Genomic DNA, 7,941 nt, shown 5'->3' with positions numbered 1-7,941 from the left:
ACTAGAGGCGAATTAAGAATGAGAGGAAAGCGAATTAAAAAGGGAGCGTATCGGAATCCCGCTTTTTAAAATCCCGTTTTTCGAAAATCCCGAAAAAAAAGTTTCAAAATCCCGTTTTCTAAAATACAGCTATTTTAAATCCCGTTTTCTGAAATCCCGCATTTTAAAATCCCGTCAAATCCCGAAAATCCCGATTTTTTTTACCAAATACATGCTTAATTCACAAATAAAAAAATCATGAGAAATAGACAAAAAATTAGTAAAACAAATTTTTTGCCCACACAATATGTACCTTCAACACATTATGAAAACGGTATTTCTTTTATAAAAATATAAAGCCTTAACATGAGTTCACAAGTAAAAGAAATTTCATTTATTTAAATATCAAAATTGTTGAAATGCATCCAAATATAAGTTAAAATATATTTAAATGAAATTTCTTTTGATTATGTAGTGTGTACTTAATTTAAGGTGTTGTGATCATTTTATGTTATTATTAATCTATGGGATTATCACGATTTGATTGTTCTTCTGAAACTTTAAAGTAAATATTAGTTCGTTAATTGATTTCTTTTTAGTATCACATTCCTTACTTTTTCTTATTTTTTTATATATTATATTTTTTGTTAAAGCTTTTAATTAAATGCGTTTAGAACAATGTCTCATTTTTTAATTTCTTTTAGTATCCCGATTTTGCAAGCAAAACTAGTTGTTTTATTTTAAAAAATCGCGCGATTTTTTAAAATAATAAAAAACGGGATTATAAAAATCGGGATTTTTAAAAGCGGGATTATAAAAAGCGGGGTAATGAAAAACGGGATTTTAAAAGGGGGATTTAAAAAAACGGGAATATAAAAAGCGGGATATAGAACCCAACCCAATTAAAAAGTGTTACAAGACAGCAAAATAAGTGCTGCCACCAAGCTAGTTCACTAAGGGGGTGGGTTCACTAGTTGATTGATTGGACAATAAATTTTATTGAACGATCAATCAATGAAAAATGATTTTTTAATTAAATTGATATAATGCCACAGGGGCGTACTTACTTTTGTAAGCAAAAAGGGCGCCAGCAATTTTTTTTTTTTCGGAAAAATAAATAAGGAAATTGTAAACCTTTTAAGAAAAGAACAACGGTGAAGGAAAATGATAAACCACAATATAAATAAAAGAATCAAAGTAATTTTTTTATATTAATCTTTTTATTGTCTGAGAAACCTTACGGAAAGGAGAAAAACTCAGAATCTTTTCAAAATCAAAATGAACAGTTAAGAAAAAAATTATATAGATGCAGTAAGATAGACCGTTAAGGCCTGGTTCTCGAATATATATATTTAGAGAACGGGACGCGTGTTCCGCAATATTTCGGAAAAAGAACGATTTACCGTAGAAGACAAAATGTAAATTTCTTTGAAAAACTATTTCTCAAAATTAACCAAAATTTCACCACAAGGAAAGAAACAACAACAATATATAAAAAAAAAATTTGATACTTATCAATTTTCAGCTCTTCTACCACTACTTCCTCTTTCTGCTCCGAATTTCTCCCAATACCTTTTTCCTTTATCTTCCAAACCAACAATTTTTCTTTGAACCACAATTTTATCTATAAAAACTTTTTTTTTTTCTTCAAACACTAATATTTATGATTATTTCAATTTTTTTCAAGTTTCGTAAATTTTACTCTTCTTGCTACTAATATTATGTGACCTCCGGTCTTTACCAGTGAACAATCAGAATTGAATTGTCAGGACTCTCATTTCCTGAACAATACCTTCTTTTTCATTAACCCTCATAGCTTTCAGCCAATGTGGAGTGGCGGTTCTCGATCACGTCATCTTTGGCCACTCATAGCAAGTTTGCTGAAGAGCGCCAACGTGTCGGAATGCCGCGGTCCTGCTTACTCGCAATTACTCTCCCATCAGAATGCAAGTCATTCTCAGGAATTCGCCGCACGCTGGTATCACTTCCAGGTCACGGCGATTCCATGAGTGCATTCAGCCAAAACCCACTTTTTATTCGCAAGAAAATTAAAACTTCGAAACCTAAGAAAAATTTAATCATCTCACCGAGCATTCTTCCCCACCAAAGAAAAATAAATAAATGTATGAAAAATGTTTGGTGTGGAAGTAATTTTAAACCCCATTTACGGAGAGGAAAAAGTGGTAGCTTTCCTTGTTTTTAATCGACGTTTTTTTTTTTTTAAACATTTTGTCTCCTACTCAGATTTTTGGTTAAGAGAACTCGCTCTTAACGTTCCATCTTACATACCAATTTTTATCAATAGAAATTTTAGTAAATTTAAAACGAATTATTTAAAAATTACAATTTTGGTTTTAATTAATTATGTTGGGCCAGCGGCCATTCTCAATATGAGTAACTTCAGCGTCGGGGACCAACTGTCTACCGCGCTTTAAGGATTACCGCTTCAGTTTTTAAAAAAGGCCGTCCGCCTTTATTTATTTATTTTTCCCCTTTTATATACCATTTATCCTTAATTTTCCAAGCACCCAAAATAAAAATAAAAATAAAAATACGGAATTGTAGGTCTGAACAGGGTCTACAAATTTTGTTTTAATAATTTTTTCGCTATTCATCACCAAAAAATAGATAACGTCAAAAAACAAATGGCATGTCCTAAATTTTTGACTTTTTCGATCAATATCTTGAAAACGGTTCATGATACGCAAAAAATGTGTATACATTGTAAAAGCTACAAAAAAGCTTCTTGAAAAATGTTCGTATCTCGACGGATAGCCGAGTTATTGTCAAAAAACCAATTTTATGCTTTTTTCAAAATGGCGGAAAAAGCTCATAGGAAATCTTGGTAGAAAACTTCAAGTTAAGACTGGGTGTCCCCGAATGACGAACTCAGACTTCATGTAAATGAGCTTGAGTGTATTAGTGACCTTTCTTCGCCATACATCTCCCACGTTCAACGTCATCTCAACTCAGTTCTCTCTCGGTGTCTTCATTTGCATTCTCTTTCCCTTTCTAGAGAACCAAAGCCATAAAATTGTAGTTAGGTAAAAAAAAAACAACATCTAGGAAATAGCCAAAAAAGGGTTGCAAGTGTATAAAGATTGGAGAATCGTTTTGCATTGCGCAACTGAATTCAATTGTGTTTTCATTTTCCGTTGGATTTGAGTGTTTAACTTTTCTATCTTTCTGCGCATCTATGTATACCTAATACCTTACCTACATCACTTGGTAGGCGTAGGTACTTGAGTAAAATTAAAAATGCGAAAAAAATATAGATTCCGTTAATTTAATCTTCTTTTTTCCTTTGGAGCAACGTTTATACTTATCTCAACCAAAAAAAAAAAAAATACAACTAAAAAAGCAAAAAAACTCCAAATGAAGTACATAATTGAAAAGCGGAACACTTGTTGGGCGATTTCAAAGAAAAAGACAATTTCATCCATAATCGAATTCGAAAATTTGATTTTTGTATTATAATACGAATTACATTACAAACCGCCTCTGTCTTTCCAATTTTTTTGTTCATATATATATCCACATAGTTGCTCAGAACTGAGAAGCACAAAAAAGTACTTACTTACTTACTTAGGGTGACCAGCGCGCGCCGTAAGGCGACTACAATCCGCTGTGGATTTGGGCCTCAACCAACAAGCTTCGCCAGCTAGCTCTATCCTTAGCTCGCTGCTTCCAGTTGCGCACGCCAAGTTGATTGAGGTCCCCTTCCACTTGGTTGCGTCACCTCAGACAAGGTCTTCCTCTACTGCGCCGTCCCTCTGGGTTGGAGTCGAAAACTTTCCGGGCCGGAGCATTGTTGTCCATGCGCTCCACGTGACCTAGCCATCTCAGGCGCTGCACCTTCACTCTCTTGGCTAAGTTAGCGTCCTTGTACAACCCGTAAAGCTCGTTGTTATACCTTCTTCTCCAATCACCATCAATACACACGGGACCAAAAATCGCACGAAGAACTTTTCTCTCGAAACAATCCAAGATGTTTTCATCCGCCTTCGTTGAAGTCCATGCTTCTGCACCATATAGCAGGACTGGGATGATAAGGGTCTTGTATAGGCACACCTTAGTTGCTCGAGAGAGGGCTTTGCTGGTCAATTGCCTTCTCAAACCAAAGTAGCAGCGGTTGGCAAGAGTAGTTCTCCGTTTGATTTCAGCGCTGATGTTGTTGTCCGTGTTTATAGCGGAGCCTAGGTAGACGAAGTCCTTTACTACCTCGAAGTTATGGCTGTCGATGGTGACGTTTTGTCCAATGCGTCGGTGTTGTGTGTCCTTTTTTGACGACAGCATATACTTGGTTTTGCCCTCATTGACCCTAAAACCCATTTTTGCCGCTTCCGTTTCAATGCTTACAAAAGCGCCATTGACATCACGCTGAGTTCTTCCGATTATGTCAATATCGTCGGCATATGCAAGCAGCTGAACGGACTTTTGAAAGATGGTGCCTCTGGTGTTGACGTTTGAGTTCTGTATAATTCTTTCAAGAACGATGTTAAAAAAATCGCATGACAGTGCGTCGCCTTGTCTAAAACCTTTTTCGACATCAAACGCTTCGGTTAGGTCTTTACCGACTCTGACGAGCTTTGCAGGGATGCCAAAACTAGACATAGCTCTATACAATTCATCTCTGTATATACTGTCATACGCGGCTTTAAAATCGATGAACAGGTGGTGGGTATCGATTTGTTGTTCCTGGGTTTTTTCCAAGATCTGCCGTAATGTGAATATTTGATCGATGGTGGACTTTCCTGGTCTAAAGCCACACTGATAAGGACCTATCAGGTTGTTGACGAACGGCTTCAGACGTTCACATAGTACGGCAGAGAGGATCTTACATGCGATGTTAAGGAGGCTGATTCCTCTGTAGTTGGCGCAGGTTAGAGGGTCTCCTTTCTTAAGGATCGGGCACACGATGCTGAGATTCCATTCTGTGGGCATGCTTTCCTCCGACCATATTCGGCAGATGAGCTGGTGCATACTCCTAACCAGGTCATCTCCTGCTGCTTTAAATAGTTCGGCAGCAAGGCCGTCAGCTCCAGCGGCTTTGTTTGACTTAAGCTTGGATATGACTGCCTTCACTTCTTCCAGGTCGGGGGGACGGAAATGTTGGCCTTCATCGTCGATATTGAATGGTGCAATCTGTCTTTGGGCGGGGTTGGCTTCGTCATCGCCATTGTAGAGATTGCAGAAGTGATCTTTCCATATTCTCAGCATCGCTTGCGTCTCTACTACGATGTTTCCCTGTTGGTCTTTACAGGCTTCAGTTCTAGGTTTATACCCCTGAGATGTTCTTTTTACCTTCTGGTAAAACTTACGAACTTCATTCCTGTTATAGCATCCCTCTATTTCCACGATCGCTTCTTTCTCGTGTTGCCTCTTTTTTCTCCTGAGAAGCCGATGTTCCTCTCTTCTTTTACGCTTGTAGAGCTCATTGGAAGCTCTGGTCCTTCTGTGCAGCGCCGCTTTGTATGCTTTCTGTTTAGCTGCATGTGCTTGCCGGCATTCATCATCAAACCAGGGGTTTCGTTGTGGTAGCCTTGTGAAACCCAGCACTTCAGAGGCGGCATCTCTAATGGCTTCTTGGCAGTGCTGCCACTGGTCATCTATACTTGCTGCTGGCGGCGTAGGACTTCTTAAGAGGTTATTCGAGACGCGATCGGAATAGGACCTGGCAATCTCTTGCGATTGTAGTCGTCCGACGTTAAACATCCTCACAGTATTTCCTTGTGTTGGCGATGGTCTGGAAATCCGCATCCGTACATTGGCTACAACCAGGTAGTGGTCAGAGTCAATGTTGGCTCCTCGGAACGTTGGGACGTCCATAATACTGGTGGAATGTCTAGCGTCGATCGCAATATGGTCAATCTGGTTGACGGTTGATTGATCTGGAGATTTCCATGTCCCTTTATGAATTTTGAGATGCGGGAAACGCGTACTTGCTATGACAACATTTTGCCCCGCAGCAAAGTCGACTAGCCTGAATCCGTTATCGGATGTGTTGTCGTGCAGGCTATGCTTTCCGACTGTGCTTCCAAAGATATCTTCTCTTCCTAGCTTTGCATTAAAATCACCCAGGACAATTTTAATGTCGTAGCTTGGGATTTGCTCGTAGGTTTTTTCGAGGAGCTCGTAGAAATTATCTTTGGCGGTATCGTCTTTCTCTTCCGTGGGGGCGTGAGCACATATCAGGCTTATGTTGGTGAATTTAGCCTTTATGCGGATCGTGGTGAGGCGCTTGTTGACGCAGTTAAAACTCAGGACGTTCTGCCTGAGTCTGCCTCCGATGATAAATCCACATCCAAATGTGCCCTGTTGCCGGTTGCAGTCGCCGTAGTAGATATCGTGGGTCTTCAATTTTCTCTTGCCCGGCCCTTCCCATCGCATTTCTTGGATGGCAGTTATATCTGCCTTATAGCAGTCGAGGGCCTCCGCTAGTTGTTCGGCTGCACGAGGTCTGTTAAGGGACCTAACATTCCACTTGCAGGGTCGTCATCAGTAAATCCGTCCGTTTCCGAGGCTTGTCGTCGTTCCATAAATACATCCTACTTCTGGTCGGGCAGTTACCCCGACGGCAGAAGCCCCCAACCTGGAGGGCCAGGCCCTTTGATGACTCCAAGGACGAGAGGTTGGCTAAGCCGCTCCTTATAGACCTGTGCTCTGAATATGTCTGAGTAGCTCGTATAAGGTGTTCACCAAGTAGTTCGGCCTTACTGGAACTGGTGACGCTACCGTTGATTCTAAGAAAGAATTCTTCCGCTACCGTCATTTGTTGGAAGTGCCTTGGTGGGAAAACTCCTTCGTTGGGGGGGTAATTAGTAGCAACAGCCTACTCCGCTTCGACCTGTCGACCATGGGAGGCCCTTCTGCGAAAACAAGTTTCGCGATCGCATAGCTCTAAGCTTCATAGTAGTAGTCACCGTAAGCCCATCCGCCACGACAAGGCTTACCCCCACATATGTTTTCACAACAGCATGCTGTTTTAAAAATATATTCTAAAATAATATTTATTTCCAAATCAAACGAGGTATATTTTATGAAAATCAGTTTAAAATTGGCTTACACAGAGAAAAATAGACCACATAAAATAGAACAAAAACAATAAGATTTCTCTATGGTTTTCATCCAAGAAGGAAACCTTATTAAAACAATCGGGTTTTCCTTATTGTTTTAAAATCTGCAAAAAAATAAAAAAAAACGATGACCAGGCTGGGAATCGAACTGGAGACTTCAAATCATTAGTCGCCCACCTTACCACCTGAACCAACCTGCCATGAAAATATTGATCACGATTTTTGTTCTAGTGCTAAGTTGCAAAAAAATTTTAATAAGATTTTCTATACGTATTCTATTCTATTCTATACGTGTAATTAAGATTTTCTCTATAAAAATAATAAGAAATCTCTAGAGGAGCTCAATACAAACATTTTTACTTGCTCTATAGGGCAGTATTGGTTTCGTGTCAAAAAAATAATTCGAGGTTTTAATCAAAACTAACATTACGATAATGGAGAAGTCTGAAAAAGTGGTTTTCGTCATGACGTCCGTCGGTCTGTGCGTCGGTGCGTCTGTGCGTCGTCAAAAAAAGGTGTACAAGAAGCTGCAGCCTAAACAGGTGGACGAATTTTCTTGAAATTTGGTACAGATGATTATTTCGTAATTTCCAAGGTTGGTTTTTTTGTTTTTTAATATCTCGCCTAGAACGTATACCTCCCATACAAACTTTTCGAGGTATTGCAATTTTCTCGAAAACGGCTCTAACGATTTTGATTTAATTTGACACAAGTAATGCTGTACGTATATCTAATAAAACTGCGTTTTTAGTTTTTCTCAAAAAATACGGATAGTGGAAATATGACAATTTCTTTTTTTTTAATCGCTAATGTCGGCTCTTCCAGTGTATCGTTAATGAGTTATTGCAATTTTCTCGAAAACGACTCTAACGATTTCGATTAAATT

Source organism: Episyrphus balteatus, chromosome 1 (genome assembly GCF_945859705.1).
Source record: "Episyrphus balteatus chromosome 1, idEpiBalt1.1, whole genome shotgun sequence".
In the NCBI taxonomy this organism is placed as follows: Eukaryota; Metazoa; Arthropoda; class Insecta; order Diptera; family Syrphidae; genus Episyrphus; species Episyrphus balteatus.
The sequence above is the reverse complement of the archived record's forward strand: the minus strand, read 5'-3'. Positions refer to the sequence as shown.